Source organism: Adiantum capillus-veneris, chromosome 19, assembly GCF_014529385.1.
Source record: "Adiantum capillus-veneris isolate H3 chromosome 19, ASM1452938v2, whole genome shotgun sequence".
NCBI classification, from domain to species: domain Eukaryota; kingdom Viridiplantae; phylum Streptophyta; class Polypodiopsida; order Polypodiales; family Pteridaceae; genus Adiantum; species Adiantum capillus-veneris.
In genome coordinates, this window is record NC_140949.1 from 49,903,320 (window position 1) to 49,928,552 (window position 25,233).

Below are 25,233 nucleotides of genomic sequence, written 5' to 3' on the forward strand. Positions count from 1 at the left end.
TCGATTCTTGGATAGCAAGCAACGAATTCCTTATTCTAGATAGGAGTTCTCTAGGCACTTCTGAGACTTAAGATTGTTCGCGGCTGCGGATCCCCCACGCCCCTTTGATAGAGCTTACATACACCACCTTGCAGATGCTATTCATGCAGTGGCAACTACAACCTTCCTTTTCCCACTCTTGTGGTACGGCGAGACATGGTAGCCACACTATGCCGTGGAATAGCTCGTATGATCATAGAGTGTCAAGCGACTTGAGCCAGATTATAGGACACCACACACCGAGAGGCACCAATTACCTTCCCTTTTGACGGAGAGTGTATTTAGCTCGGCTTGAGGAGGAGTTGCACCAAATATATATTCTTGAGTCACGATTCTAGAGAGGCATTCAGGAGCAGCGAGCACCCACACCTATTACTTCTAGGGACACAATTTGACAATATGCAACGAGTCTCTCTACAATATCAGGCTTCAGCTCAGAGCCCCCCCCCCCCCCCCCCCCCCCCCCCCCTCCAAAACCCGCCCAAGCCACTGGCAGCTCTACCCTAGACTTCCTACTACCTTCTTTCTGTCAGTATGAAGGTAGACATCTTAAAGATGTCGCTTTCGTGCATCGACATCTTTAGGATCCTACGCGGTCTATTGTCGGAGGATCCTAAATATAATCCCATGTTCTATATGCAACCTCCCAAGAGATCTGCTACCAAGCTTTGGCCTTCTTCCCCTTCGTGCAATCTCCTCATTGAACCCTCTAGGCTAAGTACGTTGCATATTGATTCCCTTCTTGTCCACACTCATGGCATCTACCATACATGAGGGTAGTAATCGATGCCCCCGATACAGCCGCAAGCAATAAAAATCCAATCCCTTTCTCTTGGTCCGCAAGAGTAATGATTTTTTATGTCATCGATTCTGTTGGTGAGCATGTGATAGGCATGCAAGGAAACCTTGATCGCTTTAAACCTGATTGCCCTGGTAGCAGAGAGCCACGGCCCACACAAGCCCAAAACAAAGTGGCAATCTGGCTCTCTGTCAGAGGTAAGAAGTGACTGACTGGAAGCAAGGTGACCAAAAATTTCGTATACACACTCATCAAGATTCTTGCAGTCTCAAAAAGACAACTATTGCCATGATCCTGGCTCTGTAAACTTCCCAACAAGTGGATTACACAAGCCAATGCTCTGGTGATGGCGTTGCCTCCGTCTCCAGTGAAAGTATGAATCCTCCCTCCCTCACCAAAGCACGAAATCCTCTTGCTTGTCAGCAAGGTCTACCAATGATTTTTCATGCTCACGTCAGTTGATTGGTGCTTTCTGCCTTGCAGAGTTTTATATACAACACGGGCCGCTATGACGATGAAGCATCCGGAGCTAATCTCTCAGAGACGGTGGGTCAATCATTCCTGTGCACAACTTGTAGCAAAGCTCTGAAGCTCCTCTTCCCACCAGGACGGTTAAGATCCACCGGCCAGGCGGACAACCTTGATGAGCCTGCGTGTATGGATGCTCCGCAAAACAAAACATACCATACCATACATCTGCTTCCTGAGTTGAGTTACCCACATGAGCCATACCTAGGTTATGTTTCTTGCAGGGCCGAGTCTGTATCATCCACAACTGGCGCACCAGCCCAGCCCTCGTCTGCATCTGCATGATGGGCTACAGAGGACTTGTGTATTACACAACGGCCCCTCTGCAAAGAAAGAAATTATAGGTTATGGGCGAGGCAAGTCGCGGAGAAGGTGCGCGCGCAAGCGCAGAAAAAATTTGGACCATTTCTCGATTTGTGCGTGTCATCCTTGCGCAGGGGCCATGCTAATCTTCTCTGTATCGTTCCAATTTTAACAGATGTCCCCGAAGGGACGAAAGTAATTCCAGGCCTTCCCTAACCTACAAAGGCTGCACATGTGGGGTACTCTTTCTTCCACGTGGCACAAGCACAGAGCCTAGAAGCTCATTTAATTCTCTTCTCGTCGGACTCGCACAACTTTTCATGAGTGCTTTCAAAGCACTATAAGGGCATGGTCACGCGAGGCTTAGTTATTTGTAAGCCTCGACAGGCCTGACGATGGCAAGCACGGCAGGTCAAAAGGTGACGGGCAAATGCGTGTAGTGAGAGAGAGGGTGAGACGCAACGAGGAGAGAGAAACAAGGGGCTGACCGGCAAGAGACGGGCTTAGTTTTCCAACGATGCTGAAAAAGGCATCATTAGCTACGAAGCCGGTGGACTCCTGCAAAAAGCTGATTTGCATCAGTGGTTGCCGGCTCAGCCTACTGAAAACTAAGCCTCGCATGACCATAGCCTAATCAAACTATGCCTACATCGATAAGCTGAAAAGATGCCTTTTCTTCGCTAAACACTTGAAGATAGCTACCATGCATTTCTTTAATCGTGTTTGGCCTATAAATGCCCCTTTCTCCTAGTTTTTAGCGTCAACCCCTCCATTCTAGATCTCTTTGCGCGAGTCGAGGAGTCCCTGCACGGTTCAACCACCCTTGGCTCTCGAATTAGGACCCATGAATGTTTTTTTCTGAGGTCTCATCCCAATACTTTGTGTTCTACTGTCATTTTACTAAACTTCTGCTCATTACATGTGCTTCTAACCCTTCAAAGATTTGTTGAATGACCAAGTTTTCTTACAGTGGTAATTTGTCATAATTCTAAAGTGTGGAATTGGGAGATACATGTATCGTGTTTAGATACTAGCTTGAAGCTAGTGTTAATAGGGCTACCAATCTTAAATTCAACTATAAGGGTTCTCTTGAACTGACACTAGTCTTAATTCTCCTCGATAATTATTAGACTTTATATCTATGTGTACTGATTTGATTTATTACGTAAACCACTTTGCAATATCTCATGACAATACATGGTATTTCGAGTTTTACTAGAGTGTTATATAATCCATGATGTAATGCAAATAATTAAGAATTTACTATAACACGTGCACATGGATGATGAGTTTTGGCTGGTCTGAGTTTTCGTGATTTCTTTCATAGTTTATAGATTTTGCCACTGCTTAGATTTGTACCAAATTAGACTTGTCCTTGCTATATGAGACATGACTCATGTTGGTCTGAATTTAGCCACAACCATTAAAACTCTATGTTTATGAAATGATGGACATCTCATTTGTTGCAATCTCAAGCAACTAATTCGGATGATTTATATGCTCAAGATTCTTTGGCTCTCATTATGGTACGGTGGTCAAATACTCCAATTTTGACTATGTGCCCTTCTAAATCAATACCATGCTCTTACATATTTCAAATCTTTGACATTTTGTAGCTTGACTATTTAGATTAACCCATTGTTAGTGGATCACCACGGTGGACGTTTATAGCATAACTATCTGGCACCAACATACACAATATGTCAATACTCCTGGGTAATGCAATAATTAAGAATTTACCATAACATGTGCACATGGATTATGAGTTTTGGCTAGTCTGCGTTTTCGTGATTTCTTTCATAGTTTATGGATTTTGCCACTGCTCATATTTGTACCAAATTAGACTTGTCCTTGTTGTATGAGACACGACTCATGTTGGTCTGAAATTAGCCACAACCATTAAAGCTCTATGTTTATGAAATGATGGACATCTCATTTGTTGCAGTCTTAAGCAACTACTTCGGATGATTTATATGCTCAAGATTTTTTGGCTCTCATTATGGTATGGTGGTCAGATACTCCAATTTCGACTATGTGCCCTTCTAAATCAATACCTTTCTCTTAGATATTTCAAATTTTTGACATTTTGTAGCTTGACTATTTAGATTAACCCATTGTTAGTGGATCACCACAGTGGACGTTTATAGCATAACTATCTGGCACCAACATACACAATATGTCAATACTCCTCGGTAATGCAACAATTAAGAATTTAGCATAACACATGCACATGGATGATGAGTTTTAACTAGTCTGAATTTTTGTAATTTCTTTCAGAGTTTATGGTTTTGCCACTGCTTAGATTTGTACCAAATTAGACTTGTCCTTGCTATATGAGACACAATTCATATGCTTTATAACTGATTTGATGATTTATATGCTCATGATTCTTTGGCTCTCATTATGGTATGGTGGTCAGATACTCTAATTTTGACTATGTGCCCTTCTAAATCAATACAATACTATGCTTTTAAATATTTCATATCTTGGACATTTTGTAGCTTGACTATTTAAATTAACCCATTGTTAGCGGATCTCCATGATGAACGTCTATAGCATAGCTATCTGATGGTGCCAACATACACAAATATGTCAATACTCCTAGGAAAGCGACCTGGACGGGTCATGGAGACGTATCGGTGGGTTGTCAATCACAACAGAGTGAACATACTTAGAAAGATGAACAAGAGCAACCACTAACCAACATTCAACAATCAATCTCATCAGCATTCCTCATGCCAACTAATCATTTGATGGTTTCTCAGCTAACGGAGCTTGAAACCTCTAGGAGACTATAGGCAAGGACTACTACAACAAATTTGGACCATGAAGCCCTGATTCTAAGAGGTGCACAAATCATGATCCATCATTTTCCAGGTCACCAATACAAGAATAAAAACAGTCTAAAAGCACTTCCTAAGGACTAGGAACAACCTCCTATCAAAACATTATCATTTAACCTTGAACACACTATTAAAATAGTAAATTAAGGCTCACAAAGAGTGTAGAAGTGAACCTTCAGTAAACTGCCAATGAATAAACTAAAAAAGACCACTCCATTCTAGAGCTCTTGCAAGTGGTGGAGTGCCTACAAGGATCATCCACCCTTATCTCTACAATTAGGGCCTAAAATGTTGTTTTGTGAGGTCGCATATGGGTCACGTACATACTACTCCTAGGACATGTGCATTTGGAAGCTGATTTGATTACAAAAGATTATGACATGTTCCTTAAAAGATTTTCTATCTTACAATGAAATTTTTAAATGGTTTTGGCATTTACTCATTAGTACTCTTTTATTGTAGGGTTTCTCAAGCAATAATATATTGTTTCAAGAATATTTTAAGAGCAAAAAATGCCAACCTATGTAAAAAGTTAGAATCAAGATTGTCAACGAGGACAGTGGGTTTGATGTATTTCTTGCAAAGATTCAACGTCATTCTTTGTTATCGTGATATGATAATTATGTGCCTAAATGTAGTAAGGAACTCCATGGCTCTGTTTTCTCTCATTAGGAGACTTTGTCTCTCAACATAAAGTGTTGGTTCTTTTCCAATACACCCTACAATAAGATGAAGGTGCATGTATAAATGTACAAAATTTTTCAAGTAAATCTCTAAATATTGGCCTTCAAATGATAACTAGCACCTATACATGCCAACCTAAATAAAGAGTTAGAATCAAGATTATGGAAGAGGAAAATAGTATTATTGATGTATTTCTTGTAGAGATTAAAGATCTAAAGGAGCTATTGATGGATATTGGTGGGGTCATTCCTTATTATCGTGTGACACCTCATCCTAGCCATAGATCTTTTCTTACATGTGGCACATAATGTTGAGGATATTGTAGAGGGCTAGATCCCCCCCCCCCCTCAAAATTATTATTTGTTACTACGTAAATCATGAAGGTTTAATAAAATCATATTTCACTTGATTCAAAGCTTGAAATTGCTTTTGAAATCCTTTCATCCCACCTCATTATCAAAAGGCATTTGATCACACAAATCAGATATGGCAAGTGAGAGAGGTTGGATGCCTGATGGATCCACTCTCTACAAAAAAGGGTGTGCCACTTGTGAGTAAAGAGTCATAGACAACTCCCTATTTATGATTATTATGTGGTGATTATGATCCCCCTTCTTAAAAAATATTAGTTGTGATGACACTTTTATGCACAGTTTCAAAAGCATTCATTACCTATTTTTAATGCATTTTAGTCCCATTAAAACACATTTGTTTCTAAAAGGAAGTCATTGGCACTTCTAAAGGTCGCATCCTCCTTTTGGTACGCTACGGTCTTGAGGTGCACCTTAGGCTAATTGCATTTGCACTTTAGAAGATTGATTCACCCTTTTGGCACCCAAAGACCTTGTGCCACACCTTACATTCATCTTTGCAATCTTGATCCTTCCTCTCTTTTTATTCACTCTCTTTAGCATGGCCAGATCTAGAGAGAGAAAATCATTTAGGTAGACTCTCTTTAGCTTGCCCTTGAGATCATAGTCATCCTTGAATACACACATATACAAGAGAAGGTGAATTGTGTTCAAAGCTAGAATAGCTTACCGATCCATCTCATGATTGCAACTTCTATGGAGGCATTTCTTTGCACCATTACAAGTGCACTCGAGTGGGACGGATCCTTCCAATGATGGAGATCTGATGGAAGCACTAAATGCAACAGACAATCACAAAGCTAACAAATCTTAAACAATTGATTTAATGTAGTAACACTTATAAAATCCTTTTTGAATGTTTTATCAACTACTCATCCATGTGTATGGCGTGATTTTAATTGTAAGAACACCCTTGTTGCTAATCTTGTTGAAAGCGGTGAGGGGTGAAGATGGGGGCCTCACCACCAGCGATCTCCTGAAGCCAGGGGTCTCATTTGGTGTGAAGTGAGGGGTCTCAACTAGGGTATCTTGTAGTGTGAAGTGAGGAGTCTAAATCAGAGTGGTGAGCAGGTAAGGACTGTATGATAGCTAGGAAAAACATGGAATATATGGCAAAGTTGTGGTCAGTGTGGCAATGGGAAGGGATGACAAGGGTGAAGGCACTTTATGGCTACGAGATAGGGTGAATTCATCAATATTTCCACCTTCACAACATTCACTTTTACCACTGCTAGAGCATCATAGCCATGAGAGCTCATGATCACGGGTGCATCCAAAGGTAGTTTGTGCCAAAAGAGGTGGAAAGTAGGGCTATGGATATCTACAGGTGCATGCCAAAGTGTTTGAGGAACTATCAAGACCATGTGCAGGTCTTATCCCAATACTTTGTGTTCTATTGTCATGATGTGTAGTTTTACTAAACTTCTGCTCCATACATGTTCTTATAACCCTTCAAAGATTTTTTTAATGACCAAGTTTTCTTACATTGATAATTCGCCATAATTCTAAAGTATGGAATTGGGAGATACATGTATCCTATTTAGATACTAGCTTGAATCTAGTGTTAATAGGACTTCCAATCTTAAATTCAACTATGAGGGTTCTCTTGAGTTGATACTTGTCTTAATTCTCCTCGATAATTATTAGACTTTATATCTATGTGTATTGATTTGATTTATTACGTAAACTACTTTGCAATATCTCATGACAATACATGGTATTTTGAGTTTTACTAGAGTGGTATATAATCCATGATGTAATGCAAATAATTAAGAATTTACTATAGCACGTGCAGATGGATGATGAGTTTTGACTAGTCTGAGTTTCCGTGATTTCTTTCATAGTTTATGGATTTTGCCATTGCTTAGATTTGTACCAAATTAGACTTGTCCTTGCTATATGAGACATGACTCATGTTGGTCTGAATTTAGCCACAACCATTAAAGCTCTATGTTTATGAAATGATAGACATCTCATTTGTTGCAATCTTAAGCAATTAATTCGGATAATTTATATGCTCAAGATTCTTTCGCTCTCATTATGGTATGGTGGTCAGTTACTCCAATTTTAACTATGTGCCCTTCTAAATCAATACCATGCTCTTAGATTGTGTGCGTCTATCACACATGTCAATGCAAGGGACTTGCCGTACACTGTGTGCGAGCCACAAATGGCTGCAAGCACACAACCAGACTAATCTAGCAAGCTCAAGAGAGCAACGGTGTCACTCATCGCCCTACGCTCACCTTCGTGGAGGATTCCTTGCCGCGAAGAAGAAGGAGCTACCGCCGTGCCGCACTCAACCGCCTCCTCGTCAATGTGCCATCGTTGAAATGCTTGATCACTCTCTCTCTCTCTCTCTCTCTCTCTCTCTCTCTCTCTCTCTCTCTCTCTCTCTCTCTCTCTCTCTCTCTCTCACGCATACACACACACACAAGGAGATGAAGAAGAAGATGGAGATGGAACAAGAGCACTCTTCAATTGCACAAATGAGAGAATGAGTGATTTTTAGGTTTAGGTGACTTTTATATGAGCTCACCCATTCACACTTGGGCGCCCATGCTTAGACAACTAACCCTTGAATGTCCCAGTTAGAGTGCGCCTCTCATCGGCGATCACTGTTACCCTTTTCTTATTGGACCGATAACCCCGGCCCATGACTACTAGAAGTGGACGCCGGTGGTTAACATGCCCCCCTTCCTGATGTAGATTCTGTCCTAGGAATATAACAGTGCAGCATCGGGATCCACGATAGGAGTACCTTTATAGCATACGAAAAAAAACATTGTGAAAGCTCAAAGGTAGCATGTGCAGGCGTGCAATAAGTGAGATGCATATATAATATTCTAGGAAATGATTAAAAAATCATGAATTGTAACATTGCCAACTAGAACAAGCGTAGTACCTGAATGAAATGCAACTGAGTTAAGGTCTATTAGGTTGACTCTAAGAGAAGTACACAAGAGCTAGGGCTAAAGTAAGTACTCAATTGTCTAACGTTAATGAAAAAATATCAACTAAAGAGTACTTTACCTTAGGAATGCTTGCCGGGGTCTAAAGACTAGTGATCTTGTCACTTATACCACTTAAGTGTCATCAACATAAAATACAAGGAAGTTTGTGCAATTTGATTTTTCTTTTTTTTTCTTTCTTATCTCCTTTTTTTTTGTTTTCTTTTTTTAGCTGGGGGACTCGAGGTTTCAATTACCAGCAGCTGGGAGACTCAAGGTCTCAAATACCAGCTTGAGCATAAACTAGCCGGGAGACTCGAGGTCTCAAATACCAGCTTAACACATGGACTTCCACAACATAAGTCACACTTAGGTGGAATAAGCTAGAGAGAACTATATCCTGATAGCTTAAAACATTACTAAAGTTACTACAATTAATAGACTTCAATTAAGTGGCCTAGTTTAGCCTAAGGTCCTGATACCTACTTAAAGCCAACTAATAGACCAAACTCAAAGAGAAGAACAAGGTACTAGAAGTTTGAAAAATTATAGCATTTAAATTGACAATGTCACAACTTCATAAATTTTATGCATTGTTCAAATTCAAATGATAAGATGCAAACATATAAATGTGGAAGCATAGATAAAAGAAAGTAGTACACCTAATATAATGGAGAATATCCGTTGTAACATGTAAACATCCATTGTCTTTGTCCTTCGAAGGCATCCTTATGTAGTCACAAACTGCACAATAGTCACCACCAAACATCCACCTTCCAGAGGCACATCAGTTGGAAAAGGTACCAACACTTATTGAACACAATTAAAAAACATAAGGAACCCTAGACTAATTATTTGCACTCCCCCTAGAGAGTCAAGGGAATAGGATATTGTAGAGATTGGGGGGGAACCCTAAGGCTAAATCCCTATCCTCGTCGTCAAGAAAAACAAAGTCACTATCCGTGAGACCATATGTGTCATCCATGTAATCATGTAAATCTTCTTCTTCATTAGAGGCACCAATGTTTACTAAGAAGGTCACTAGACACCTATAGTCATCTTGGTCAAAAGGGTAGGCTTGTGCAATGGGATAGACACTCTCTACTAAGTATGAATCAGTCATAGTCAAGAGACGTATCAGTCATTCTAACTCCCCGAAATCCCTCTCGCACATGCTAGTGTACCTAGAAAATCCCATTCATAGGCAAGCACCAGAAACACAATGTGAAACACTTGCGAAAAGTAATGAGGGTACCTCTCACCCAAGGCAGGAGTGGATGACTCTAGCGTACTAGCCATATCTGTATACATAGATAGATGATGGTTAGAGTGCAAATATTACAAGGGTCGTGTTCTTGTGCATAATGTGTTTTTATGATTTTGTGTTATGTATAGAACTTGTAAGTTTCCACATTATTGTTTGGTGGCTCCTGCTCTTTTACTTTTTTATCTTGTTTTTGTGAGTATAAGGCTTTATATATACATTCCCTAGGATTGGAGATTGAGAGGTCAGGGAGGAAGGTTGAGAGGGAAGCAAGTGAATGATGGATGTCAGAAAACACTCCCCCCTTCCTTGGGTAGATCATACCTTTTGGAATGATGTTGTCACCTTTTGAAACCAATTGTTCCAAGTTGTTAATTATGGGTGAAGGCTTTAACCAATAGTTTTCGACCGCCCTATGTGTTTCATCTAGTTGCAAGGGTGGTAAGATACTCTCCCATGATTTTATTTGCAACGTTGTTGTAGGTGGTGAACTGACAACGGGAGGTGCAAACTCTTCCTTGTTTGTATGGATATGTACAATGGTAGGTGGAGGTTGTGTCGAAGCTTCTATTTTTGTATAGGAACTACATGAAGAGAAAGAAGCTTCATTTGACTTCCATGTTCCTGAGCTAGGTGGAACAAATCGTTCTTTCTTCGGTACCCAAACTAGCTTTGGAGCGGGTGTGTAGCATTCCATGATTTTTTCCTTTCCACGATCTTCAATTCGTTTTGGAGCCACAGGATTGGGCTCACATGGGCCAGGTCACAAGTAAGAGCACAATTTACGTTTTGGCACCCATAATTGATCATTTCTTTCATAGTAGCCTTGGGCTTCCGATAGTTTTTTAGGAATCCAACACAACGTTTCTTTACATTGCTTGGGACGAGTAGGATGTCTCCTACCAGGCTCCTATTTTTTAGCACTAGTTATGGTCGCTAAAGAAGCTTTAGGGATCCACTTGTATGTTTTCTTTGTTATATTGGGATGGGTCTTGTGTGTTTCAAGCTTTATTTCAACTACATCATTTGAAGCTCTAGAGAGTTGGGCTATGGGGACATATGGTTCAACCTCTTGGACATGCAATGTTTTGGGTTTTATTTCCTTAAGAGGCAATATCTCAGGGACTATGGCTTGAGTGGCAGGGCTAAGAGTTGGTTTCTGTGTTGTGACACCCCCTGTCCCCCAATCAATAGTGCATTTGGTGTCTATCATCCACATGCGTCCCAGGTTTATATTACCCTCCATAGTTCTAGCAGGCATGACCAAAAGGTCTTGAGCTACAACCCCATTGTAATAAACTGACAGAAGTGTACCAGATTCTAAAACCTACAGTTCTTTTCTTGTTGACACCCTTGACTTGGATAATACTCTCAGATAGAGTTGGACACCACACCCCATATGATAGTAGATTATACTTAGCACCTGTGTCCAATAAGGCGTTATATAGCACTTTTCCATAGGTGTTGTTTAGCTCAATAGGGTATCGTAGAGGTGTGTCAGAGTCCAATAAATCATCATCAGTGTCTTCAAAAAATGCTTGTTAATTCCCAGATTAGCCTCTTGTTGGTGTCTAAGACGTTGTTGTCTTTCTCAAGCCTCAACTCTTGCTTGGATCTTTTTAAGCTCTACCTGTTCTTTGGCTGCTTTCTTTTGATTTATTCTAGCACGCACATTTGGTCGATAGTCACTACAAGAGGCTATTCATATTAGCGACGCTCACACAGCGACGCTCATAGCGATGCCGGCTGGGCTAAAAAAATAACCGAGCGCGCCCAAAAACTCAGATCTCAGATCTGAGTTTTTTGGCGCCCTCAAGCAAGGAGCAGGTAACGCTCTCTCTCTCTCTCTCTCTCTCTCTCTCTCTCTCTCTCGCTCTTTTTCTTCTCCACAAACACACACACACACACACACACACGAGGAGAGGAAGGAGAGCCAGGTATGCTCCTTCCCTCTCCTCATTCTCATGTTCCCTTCCCCTCTTTCTCTCTCCCTCTCTCTCTCTCTCTCACACACACATACACACACACACACACATAGTGTTTTTGAGAGAGAGAGAGAGAGAGTACAAACAAAAACAAAAACGCACACACACATACATAAACAAAGAATGCACACACACATTGAGAGAGAAAAAGAGAGAGAGAGCATGCATAAACAAAAAACGCACGCATTGAGAGAGGAAAAGAGAGAGAGAACATGCATAAACAAAAAACGCACACATTGAGAGAGGAAAAGAGAGAGAAAACATGCATACGATCCAAAAAAACGCACACACATTGAGAGAGAAAGAGAGAGAAACTAATTTAACGTCGTAGGAAACTAATTAAAATTAAAAGACCTAAAGATCTAGCCGACGAGGAGTTGAACTCAAGACCTATTATTCAAGAATGGCATAATCAATTTATCATACTTGGCATGGGTGATAGAAAGGTTATACCATTTATCTCTTTTTATTGGCACACACATCCACACACGCGCACACACACAAGAAGAAGAGAGTTATAACGTCGTAGGAAACTATCTTAAAAGACGTTAAAGATTAGGTTATATGTAGACTTACATTAAATTAGATTTAGGTTTATTTTTAACTAGATTTACGTTTATTTACGCTAGATTTAGATTTACGTTATATTAGATTAGATTTAGGTCTCCATAGACTGCGATGCCTGCATGAAGCGGGTGAAGAAAGCCCTCAATGGAATATAGGGTATTGCTGCCTTCACTCATGGTGGGCTCCGTCGATCCAAAAGTACTGGTGAAATGTCTTCAGAAGATAGGGAAGAAGGTGGATCTTCAGGGCGGCAAGAGTCACTACATCCCCGACACAATGACCATCTAGACAACCTCTAGTCATTCAACAGCAACTTCAAAGTTAGTAACAAGAGCAAGAACGGTCTAAAGGGCCAATTGCTGTCGTCAGATGTGGATGGAGATGAGGCAGCGTCACTGCCGGAAGTTAACTCTCACATCTTTAGTGATGAGAATGCCAACTCTTGCCGAGTTATGTGAAAAATTATGTGTTAAATCAGTTTTAAGGTTCTTATAATCCCTGTTAGTTTAGTTCTTTGTTTTTAATATAACATAATTTACGTTAGATTTAGATTTATGTTATATTAGATTAGACTTAGGTTTATTTAGGTTTACCCACACACACACACACACACACACACACAAAAGAAGAAGAGAGTTTTAACGTCATAGGAAACTATCCCAAAAGACGTTAAAGATTAGGTTAGATGTAGTCTTACGTTAAATTAGATTTAGGTTTATTTTTAGTTAGATTTACGTTTATTTAGATTTACGCTTATTTACGTTAGATCGAGTCCACGCAAGAATTACTTACGGTTTAGGGTTTAGAGTTAGACGAACAGTGAAAAGATCTACTGTGAAAAGATGTTAAGATGCTGTGAAGTGCTACAGCTAGAGAAGAGGCAAAGGGGTTTTGTCCACTACATGCAGTATCATGTAGACGTGGGTGTGTAGATTTCTTGTACCCACAAATATAGGTATTGACCAATAAAGACGAGATTATAACCCGGTGGTTCTGATCTCCGTGCACCTCTAGACCGAGGTGTGCGGGGATTGGACATGACTAGAGAATGTGAGGTAAAGAGAGAGAGAGAGAGAGAGAGAGAGAGAGAGAGAAGACGAAGAATGCCAATAGAATATTAAATTTGTTGTCCAGGTTATAAGTTTTTTATCCTCATTATGAGTAGCGACGAGGATGTGGGACCGTCCAACCGAAACACCTATCTCTCAACGAGGGTCTTATGTCCTTGTAATCAATGCAAGCATGCTGTGCAACGGACAAGACGTGTTTCTTTGCAGCACGTTCACGAATTTGGCGAGTTCGATCCTTCTATTATAGATCGAGTTGTTGCCAATTATAACTCGTCGGACTCTGACGCTGGCCAACAAGCAGCAATCTTGCAACCCAATAGACGTGTTCGCAGGCGCTTTGGTCAAGCAGCATATGTGAGGCCACAAGATGTAGCCTCTGACAGCTCGGGGGATGATCATGCAGAGCACATTCCCAACGAGGCAATGTTTGAGCCCGAGATTGATGAAATGATCGAGACGATCATGGATTCAGAAAGGCTTATCTATGATGATATGAAAAGTGAAGCCGATACGCCATTGTATAATGGAGCACGTATGTCTAGATTGAAAGCACTCCTGGTTCTTCTCAACATGCAGGCAAAGTTTGGATGGAGTGACACTAGCGTCACAGGGTTTTTCAGGTGATCTATTACAATTAGTTTACTTTAATAAAACTCTAAATGTATAATGATCTGATAGATTTTTACATGACTGTATCATATTTTTATGTTGTGTAGATTGTTGAAAGAGCACATACTACCAGCTGACAATGTGATGCCAGATTCCCGAGATGAAGCAAGAAAGATTTTGCGAAACTTGGGGATGGATTACAATTCTATCCACGCTTGTCCTAATGACTGCATTCTTTTCAGAGGGGAATACATAGACATGGAGAAGTGTCCGAAATGTGATTCCGAAAGATATCGAGTAGATCTCCACGGGACAAAAATTCCACAAAAGGTTTTGCGATATTTCCCTCTGCTTCCTCGCATCAAGCATTTCTTCGAATGTAAGTCCATGGCCGCCCTAGCATCATGGCATGAGGAGAATAAATCTTCGGATGGTGTGCTACGAATTCCTGCAGATTGCGTAGCGTGGAAACATATAGATGGAACATGGTCGGATTTTGCCAGGGAAGCTCGAAATTTGCGCTTAGGCCTGGCTATGGATGGCGTAAATCCATTTGGTCAAAGATCAACATCTTACAGTGTATGGCCCGTTGTCATCGTCAACTACAACATTCCCCCGTGGTTGACTACGAAGAAGGGGCACCTATGGCTAAGCTTGATTGTGCCAGGGCGATATAAAGTGGGGAATATGGATGTGTATCTTCGTCCACTATTGGAAGAGCTACAACAATTGTGGATTGGCATAGAGGTGGTGGATATGAGCCGACACACAGGACGACGGAATGCTTTGATCAGAGGCATTCTAATGTGGACCATGCATGACTATCCCGGGCTAACAGAATGCTCAGGTGATCTATTGACACTCCTCACTCAGACACTGTAAATCTTGTTTTTTCCCATAGTTGATCTATTATCATGTGTATACATGCAGGGCTTCAAACAAGCGGATACAGAGCATGTGTCACATGTGGACCTAGACTGAATGCACGTACGGCACCCTCACTGAAGAAGCAAATCTACGAAGGTCATCAAGCGTATCTTCCAGAGAATCATGTGTTACGCGACGGCTTTTTGGGAAGAGAGCCACCAAGGATGTCTGCACAAGCATGGTTAGAGCAGAAGGAGATGTGCGATGACGGATTGCCTCCAAGGATGAAGAGACTATCTCTATGGTACTAGTTACCATACTGGCCCCGACTCATGATCAATCACTTGCTCGATCCAATGCACATATTCAAGAATGTGGGTAATCTACTATGGGACCATCTGACCGGCAAGAAAGATACTTTGGGAGCCAGAGTTGACCTTAGAAATGTGGATCATATGGAGCAATATTGGCCGCAAACAGCGTCTGATGGATCGAAAAAACTCCCTAAAGCACCATGGATTTTCACAGGAGCAGCAGAGACAGTGGTACGTGGAGCGTCATCGCTCTGGCGCATCATCGCGCGTTCCTACTCCATCCGCATCTCCCTCTCTTTCGGAGCATTCGACGTGCTCCGAAGCTTCGGCGTCGACGAGACGAGCTTCACACTCGTCTAAACACCGGCGCTCTAGTGGTGGCGGTGGCGGTTGTTGTGGGGATTCCGCCACCGATGCCTCCACACCGCCTCGTGTTCGACGAGGCTCTTTACCCTCCCCTTCTTTGCCCGCCCCCACACCAACCACAGCATCGCCATCTACGCCAGGTTTTGCACGACTGACTGTTCCTAGAAGCTACACACCTCTACCTACTCCGCCAGGAGCCACCCCACTCGACACTCCTCGCTTCGGGGCCCAGACGCCGGTGGAGACACCTGACGTCCGTACCCCCATCGACACGCCGCTAGAGACCCCTGCCGGGACACCCAGGTTCACACGTCACCGGCCAGAGGGCTTGCCTTACTCCGTCGACATCAGCGGCGGCATCATCATGGATGATGACTGCAAGAAGGTGATCTCGCGCATGCGTGGTCTTTGCTCTCAGCTGTTTAGACACTACATACTAAACAAATGGAGTGAAGTACCAAGTGATTTAAAAAATAGAGTCATCAGCATACTTCATGATGAGTTTCCCGTTCCAACACGGGATCAGCGCTTCAATGAAGACCTGATGAAGATTCGAATGCGCAAATACTGCAAACACAAGCGTTCCGAAGTGCAAAAAGCAATCAAGAATGGGTGGAACAGGCCAGATTGGCTGGCCAAAGAAGATTGGAAGAATGCGAAGAAAGAAGCACGCGAGAATCCCGACAAGTGGAAGCAACAAAAGGATGCAGCCAGAGCGCGAGTAGAGGCAGGGAGCTTGCACCACTTGGGGAGCGATGGATGGGCATCATTTGAGGCCGATTTTGTAAGTGTTTTCACATTGCTCTTTATGTTCGATAGTTTAGGGTTTATGAGTTTTTTAATTCTAACATAATGAAATCTTTGTATGTTTTGACAGTGGTCGATGACAGGACGTGATCCCACACCGTACGAGCGCGAGTACGCAGGCAGGAAGGGCTTAAACGCCCTGATGGACATTCTCAGTTCTCGCGGCGGCATGGTTAGTATTAGGGTTTACTCTTTTTTATTTTTTGTATTGTTTTATAAATGTCGTTATATGTTTATACTTACTGAAAGCTGTCTTATTGTCTTTTTTTGCAGAATCCGACAGATACGCCGCTTGGACGCGATGAGACGTCTGACTAGACGACGTCAGTTTAGCCGTAGCTAGATAGCATTAGTTTAGGGTTTCTCATAGCTTATGTATCATGAGACGGATTTTATACGTCTTTTTGAACCATGTATATTATTACATTTGTCACCGCAGTTCCTTTTGCCAATCAATTCTTTATGCCTATGATGTTGTACAATTGTCATTATTACATTTGCCAATCAATTCATTTTGCCTATGATGTGTACAATTATCAATTTTGCAAACAATGCGTCTTGTGGGTGACTATTTTGGGTCTATTATCTACCCTTGCACTTTTTTTAAAAAGTGAATCGAGTACAATATGGTTGATGGGTGGCAGGGCATTCAATGCCCTGCCACCAAAAAAAATTCTCTCGGGCGTCGCTATAAGCGTCGCTATTTATGGCTCTGTAGCGTCGCTATGAGCGTCGCTATAGTCTTCTGTGTAAACGTCGCTATAACTGTCGCTATGAGCATCGCTATGAGCGTCGCTATATAGCGACGCTTATAGCGACGCATATAGCGACGCTTATAGCGACGCCTATAGCGACGCTCTCGTAGCGACGCTCGTAGCGACGGTTTTAGCGACGCCGGGAGTTATAAAAACCCAGTGTATTTCCGTCGCTAACAGCGTCACAAGAGCACACAACCTCTTGTAGTGAGTGTCACCTCTTATATCTCTTACTCTTCTTGTCTAATTTTCAATTACGGCCGATCTCTAGTGAAGAGTCACTAGATGAATTGCTACTTGTGTCTTCTGCTCCCTTGGATAGATTGTCATCTAGGGTACCACTGGGCCCTGAATGGTTTGTCCCCACATTTGCACTAAGATTTAACTCAGATTCTTCATCCTCATAGTCAATTTCAATTGATGATTTTGACCCCAAATCATGTGGGATATAGTCTTGTGAGACGCTACTGGTTCCATTGCCAGTCAAACCTTCATCTTGTAGGTCATCAAAAGCTATATCCATAGCTTCTAGCATATTTAAGGGTACGAGTGGTGGCATTTCATCCCCATCAGGTGCTACCCAGGTCGTCCCCCTGTTTCCCCAAGTGTCTATGGTTGCTGCTAGGTGGACCCAATCCACATTGTCTGACTCAATCATCCCAAGTAGTACATCCATATAAGGAGAATCTTCCCCAACATCAGTGTCCGCTTTACACGTGTAACAATATTGCAATGGGGCCGAGTGAACTGTGGTGTCATTATAAACTTGTCTCCTAGAGGATGTGCTCGACCAGTTACAAGATCTACTCGAATAACAGAATCTTGAAACTGTAAGTAGACATGGTTTTTAGACCAGTCATGTACCAGTTTTGCTTCCCTCATGAAAGAACGTCCTAAGATCATCTCATATGTCATAGTGTGCTTGGAGAAATCCATAACAATGAAGGTAATTTTTATTTTATGTCCAAAGACCTTGACCTTGAGATCTTCTAGCATCCCAATAGGTTTAACAATAGACCCATTGGCCATCTTTACTACTATGGTTGTGGTCCCAAGGTGAGGTCTTCCCATAGTTTCCCAACAATTTTTAGTCACAATGCTAACCCCAATGCCACCATCAAGGATTCCCTTCACAGTTAATCCCTTAGTAGTGATTGGTATAGTTGCATTGGATTCATCGCCCTCAAAGTATTGTCCCAACTTGTTAACATGTATTTCTACAATAAGGTTCTCATCTAGGTTGGGTTGTGGATCTAAGTGTTCCTCCTCTATTGGAATCTCCCTAACTCCATCCATCTGTGAAATTGTGGTAGCCCGACCTTCATATCTCCATTGAGGAAAGCTCGAAGAGCTAAGAATAGCTCGGGGTCTCCATATAGTTTGGACATAATGGTGGTTCTAACCCCTGAAGCCATGAAATCCATCAATTTGGCAATATTTAACGGCACCTTTTGGGCTTCAGTCCCTTGACATGGGGAAGGTGGGATCTCCATTTCTTTGATAGGATCAGGTAGTCCCTCTGTAAACATTCTTTCCAATAAGAAGTGAGTACGTCCACTTTTCCATGACTTTAAGTCACTTTCTTCAGTACAAGAGGTTATGTGCACTTGTGACGCTTTTAGCGATCGAAATACATTGTATTTTTATACTCCCCGACGTCACTAAGACCGTCGCTAACAGCATCGGTATGAGAACGTCGCTATATGCGTTGTTATATGCATTGCTATTTGCATCGCTATATAGCGATGCAGATAGTGACGCAAATAGCGACGGTTGCAGTGACTTCCTATAGCGACGCTCATAGCGATGTTGCGAGCCTTATATAGCGTCGCTTATAGCGACGCCCGAGAGTAAAAAAATTTTGATGGCAGGGCATTGAATGCCCTGCTACCCATCAACCATATTGAATGTTTCAATAACAGAGTAAACCTAAATGAATCCAAGATAAGCCCAGATTCACCTCTGAAAGAAAGTGCAAGGTATAGACCCAAAGTAGTCACCCACAAGACAATATAACCATTAACTCCATCATGCATAGTATTGTTTGCAGAATAAAGATACAAAATTGACAAAAGTAATTGGACGAAAGTAAATTGCCGAAAGTAAATCAATGACAATTATACACATCATAGGCAAAATCTCTTGATTGTTAAGCTTTGCAAATGCAATAGTTACAACACAATTGTCGTTATTGAGAAAATACATGGTTTTCCAATAGTTACAAAACGGCGTATACACGTCATCTTGATATAGAATCTATGACAAAAGGAAACTAATGCTATCCGGCTACAGCTACGGTTAGATAGACGTCGTCTAATCAGACGTCTCATTGCATCCAAGCGGCGTATCTATCGGATTCTACAAAAAAAAACAATAAGACGTACTTTCTGTAAGTATAAACATATAATTAAAAAACAATTTATTTTCTTAGCTTATCATTAAAATACAACAAATGTAAAAGAGTAAAGTGAAATACGAACCATGCCACCGCGAGAACTCAAAATGTCCATCAGGGAATTTAAGCCCTTTTTGCCTGTGTACTCGCGCTCGTACGGTGTGGGGTCACGTCCCATCGACCACTGTTCAAAACATACAAAGAATCCATTATGTTAGAATTTAAAAGTACAAGTAGACGTAACTATCAAACCTAAAGATCAATGCAAAAACACTTATAAAATCGGCCTCAAACGATGCCCACCCGCGCTCCCTGCCTCTACTCGCGCTTTGGCTGCCTCCTTTTGTTGCTTCCACTTGTCAAGATTCTCGCGTGCTGCTCACTTCGCATTCTTCCAATCTTCTTTGGCCAGCCAATCTGGTTTGTTCCACCCATGCTTTATTGCTTTTTGTACTTCAGAACGCTTATGCTTGCAGTATTTGCGCATTCAAACCTTTATCAGGTCTTCATTGAAGCGCTCAGCCCGACTTAACACGGGAAACTCGTCATACAGCATGCTGATGACTCTGTCTTTTAATTCACTTGGCACTTCACTCTACGTGTTTAGTATGTAGTGTCTAAACACCTGAGAGCAAAGACCGTGCATGCGTGAGATCACCTTCTTGCCTTCATCATCCAAGATGATGCAATCACTGATGTCGATCGAGTACGGCAAGCCCTCTCACATGTGACGTACGAACCTGGGTATCTCGTCAGGGGTCCGTAACACACCATCCAAAGATCTATTCTCCTCGTCTCATGATGCTAGGGCGGCCATGGACTTACATTCAAAGAAATGCTTGATGCGAGGAAGCAGAGGAAAATGTCGCAAAACCTTTTGTGGAATTTTTGTTCCGTGGAGATCTACTCGGTATCTCTCGGAATCACATTTCGGACACTTCTCCATGTCTATGTATTCCCCTCTGAAAAGAATGCAGTTGTTAGGACAAGCGTGAATCGAATTGTAATCCATCCCCAAGTTTTTCAAGATCTTTCTTGCTTCCTCTCTGGAATCTGGCATCACATTATCAGCTGGTAGTATGTGCTCTATGAGCAATCTACACAGTGAAAAAAATGCGGTACACTTGTATAAGTAATCGATCACCTGAAAAGCGTTGTGATGCTAGTGTCACTCCATCCAAACTTTGCTTGTATGTTGAGAAGAACCAGGAGCTCCTTCAATCTAGACACACGTGCTCCATCATACAATGGCGTATCGGCTTCACTTTTCATATCATCATAGATAAACCTTTCTGCATCCATGATCGTCTCGATCATTTCATTGATCTCAGGCTCAAACATTGCCTCGTTGGGAATGTGGTCTGCATGATCATCCTCCAAGCTGTCAGAGGCTATATCTTGTGGCCTCACGTATGCTGCTTGACCAAAGCGCGTATGAACACGTCTATTGGGTTGCAAGATTGCTGCCTATTGGCCAGCGTCAGAGTCCGACGAGTTATAATTGGCAACAACTCAATCTATAATAGATGGATCAAACTCGCCAAATTTGCGAACATGCTACAAAGAAATACGTCTAGTCCGTCGCACAGCATGCTTGCATTGATTGCAAGGACATAAGATCCCTTGTTGAGAGATGTGTTTCGGTTGGACAGCCCCACATCCTCGTCACTACTCATAATGAATATAAAAACCTTATAACCTGGACACAAATTTAATCTTCTATTTGCATCCTCCATCTTCTCTCTCTCTCTCTCTCTCTCTCTCTCTCTCTCTCTCTCTCTCTCTCTCTCTCTCTCTCTCTCTCTCTCTCTTTGTTCACACTATAACTACCTCACATTCTCTCATCATGTCTAATCCCCGCACACCTCGGTCTAGAGGTGCACGAAGATCAGAACCACCGGGTTATAATCTCGTCTTTATTTGTCAATGCCTATAATTGTGGGTACAAGAAATCTACACATCCACGTCTAGATGATAGTGCATATAGTGGACAAAACCCCTTTGCCTCTTCTCTAGCTATCAATTCACAGCATCTTAACATCTCTTCACAGCAGATCCTTGTTCGAGGGATTACTTCACACATGACATGTTGGCCTCCAATCTGAGTATCATGTCATTGAAAGCTTTCCAGCTTAAGGTCGCATCCGTAGAGAGGAAGAGAGGGATCACTGTTCTCCTAACTCTAATTTTTTTTCGTAATCCCGAGTAGACTTTAATATAAAAACTAAATCCAAAATCTAATCTTAAATCTAACCTAATTGAACACATGGTGATTCTGAGCTAATTGAACATGGTTAGTGGGTGAGGTAATAGGTGTCAAATTATGATGGGAATATACATATGTTGTGTAACTAGTATTTGCTCTTTGGGAAAAGCCTTTATCATTAGAAGAAAGTTGGACTCACTTTTGGGCCTTTCAGTTCTAGAGAGAGAGTGGCGCTCGACCAATGAGGAAGAGGCTAACGTTACGTTGAGAATCAACATTTTGGGGCCAAGCTCTTTTAGAAAAAAGGGAGAAAATATTATTTTTGTTCATCAAATTGCATGATTTCACGCTTTCAAGGCATAAATGCCATAAGTCGTACTAACTCTGTACTGACGAATTTCAGAACTTTCATTGAAGACTTTATCTAGTATCTATGTTCCTGCCCAAATATGACCTCGAGTAGCTCTACTTCCCTCACAAAACATCTTCCCTTTTTCATATTTGTGCTAACCTTTCTGTGTATTCTAGTGCACACCATGACTACTTCTCGAAGGCCTAGCACTACCATTGACTCTGTTAGCATTTTTTACAATTATACTACAGATGATCAAGCATGGATACCATCTCGAATAACTATCGGAAGTTGGGTTCTACTGCAAACTAGGAGGAGGAAGAGGAGGCAACGCAATGATTTCGTGGAGGCTTTCAAGAGACAAGTTAAAGAGTTTAAAGTGTGTGCACAAAGCAAGCAGGTGAAAGAGGTCCTCATACAACATGCTTTCCAGCATGCGGACTTAAGGTTGCAAACATCTCCTCCAAGTTTTCCACGGCATCGACCCATTTGTAAGTAATTTTGAGCATCTCACTTAATGCATGATTATATTCAAAGGTTAAGTGGTGGATATCATCTTTGGTATGTTTCAGATATTTATCCATCGAATAGGACAGATTGGCAACCAGCTGAGAGCATACTTGGGATTTTTGATGTTTTCCATGCATTTATTGGTGAGCAAATGTACCGAGGAAGACAACACAAGGAACTTGCAAATAATGGAATATTCTTTTATGATATGTCATATTTGGAACGGAGAACTTCCTTTAGTTGGGGTCGTGTAGCTCCTTTGTCACTTCCATCCTTTGACAGCACGGATTGGTCTTTGCCAGTTTCGCAAACTAGTGAAAGCTTTAGAAATACGTTGTTTCAGAATATACAAAATTCCCTCAAGTATTCAATTGCCACAAAAATAGTTCGGCTTGCACTATTTATGCCTCTTGAAGTGTTTGTAGATTTCTTCTTCAATGAGCAAATAAGAACTACCGCAACAATGTTCATTTGCAAGCCTGAGAACTGTTTGGACTTTTTAGATGACAATTGGGATAGGAAACAGTCAAACAGGGCAATATTTGTATTTTGCAAAAGAAGTCCATAATTTGCAAGTTTATTATAAGCTCTCAAAATTTCATAGTGTCGTTTTACTATTTAGATATCATCTTCTTAGTAGGCAGCTTATTCCACTTGATCAAGATACAGAGTCTAGCCTCGAGAACAAACCTTTATCAATGGAGCTCTACTTTCAAGACAGCCTACTTACTATGATGGAGACAATGTCAAGCACAACTCTTGCACAGCTTAGGGTAGATCCTACATGTGAAGAACTAACTTCCACTTTTGCCGGAATTGTATGCATTTAGTCTCAACAATAGAAAGGTGCTTACTGAATGGATGAATTTTGATTGTCTTTAATACATTAAGACATAGAATCTAACTCTTTCTTCTTCTCAAATTCCAAGACGCAAGGAGAAAACAACATTGTGCAAGGAGTCACTCTCAAATACACTTCACTTAATTGCTTCCACCGGAAGCTAGGTCACATACCTTGTGCACACAATGATCTTTGATGCCATGAAAACCATGATGTACTCTTCAAAATGACTAATACAGAGACATTTTGTACCGCTCAAACAATGTTTAAAAATGTACACTTTTCATTGTCTCAAAAATTTATATTTCTGTCAAGATGTATACAAGTTATCGTTCCCTTTCCCTTCTACTGCTTCCCTATCCTCTCCTCCAGTTTGTGCTACTGGTCCCCTATCCTCTCCCCCGGTTGTTGCCACTGGTCCCCTGCCCTATCCCCTCATTGCTGCCATTGGTCCCCTGCCCTCTCCCCCCTCGGTTGTTGCCACTGCTCCCCTGTCTTCTTCCCCGATTGCTGCTACTTCTACCTGGGGGACGCTAGTCTCGGGCATCCTTTCGTGTCGTTTGAAATCATGGGCCTGTTCCATGGCTTTCCATGCATCTTGCACCTGTGAAGCTTCCCTCTGTTCTTGCTCTTGCCGCTGACGTGTAGCCCATTTCTCTACTTCTCGGACGTCCGCATAATATTGCTTCTTGCATATTTTGAACCTCTTCTTGATTCTGATTATAGCGCTGCGTCATTTTGTCAATGCGAGCCTGTTCGAACTCCTTAGCTCTCGCCCCTTCCTCTCTTATACATCTGTTTACCGAGATTATAATATGTTGGATAGCCATTACAAAAAAAATTCGCACATCATGGGGAGTATAGTTATGTAATTGAAGTTCCTATAGAAGCGTGATAGTAGGAAAGTAAGTAAAGATGTTGCTTCTTTTAATACAGACGTTGCAGGAAACAAACAATGAAACAGCACGATTACTTACGTTTGGTACATCCAAAATTTGATTGAGGAGCAACAAGGCATTCAAACAAGTTCGCCAACCATAGCTATAGTCATCAACCTACGTGGTCAAGGTTACCCGTTCGTGTCGGATGGTAGTCCCTAGATCATGTTCTAACAAAACATGCTCTACACAGCATACAAGTTTTTTCGCGGCACTACATACATAACCACTTGAGTCAGTAACACATTACAAAGAGACACTACTTCAAAATGTAATCGGATGTACCTTACGTTTTTACACGACCGTGAAACAACCTGCTTTTCACGGAGTTTGCGTAGTAGACAATCTTATCTTCAATGTCAAATAACAACAGACTCCAATGATCACTACACCAAAACAATCAAAGATGAGGAGAAAGATCCTATATCCAACATGGTTTTTACAAGGCAAGAAGAAACTCACGATTGATTGTATGCAGTGGCCAGAAAACGTGCTAGATCAAAATTGACTCTGCTAAACCAGCCCATCAGAGCCAAAAAAGAAACTCCGATGTTCTGCAGCATAGGCAAGATCAGTGGATCTATTACGTATATTTTGTTTTGAACCTCGGCGGGAAGAAGCGAGATAGCGTGCCTAACATGAATCAATGACAGAGGTTAGACTTAAGATATTTCAACGGCCTTTCATCACTGCCACAAACCCATGCGTCAGTACCGAGCGATTGGGGCAGCTATCGAATTCCATAAGCCACTGACTTGCTTGGTATTGATCCATGTATTAGTGGTAGTGAGCCACCTAATGAACCAAGCGTGACTTATAAAGAAAAACTTGAGACGTAACACAACAACGTTGAAGAATGCCGTGAAGAC

General features: G+C 41.6%; 1 non-coding gene across 1 annotated transcript; it reads right to left on the minus strand.

Annotated features, from left to right (window-relative positions):
* Positions 1–1,757: 1,757 nt before the first annotated feature.
* On the minus strand, positions 1,758–1,860 carry LOC147433990 (U6 spliceosomal RNA). The gene has a single exon (XR_015185423.1). It is a non-coding gene; the product is annotated as a U6 spliceosomal RNA (small nuclear RNA).
* Positions 1,861–25,233: the final 23,373 nt, after the last annotated feature.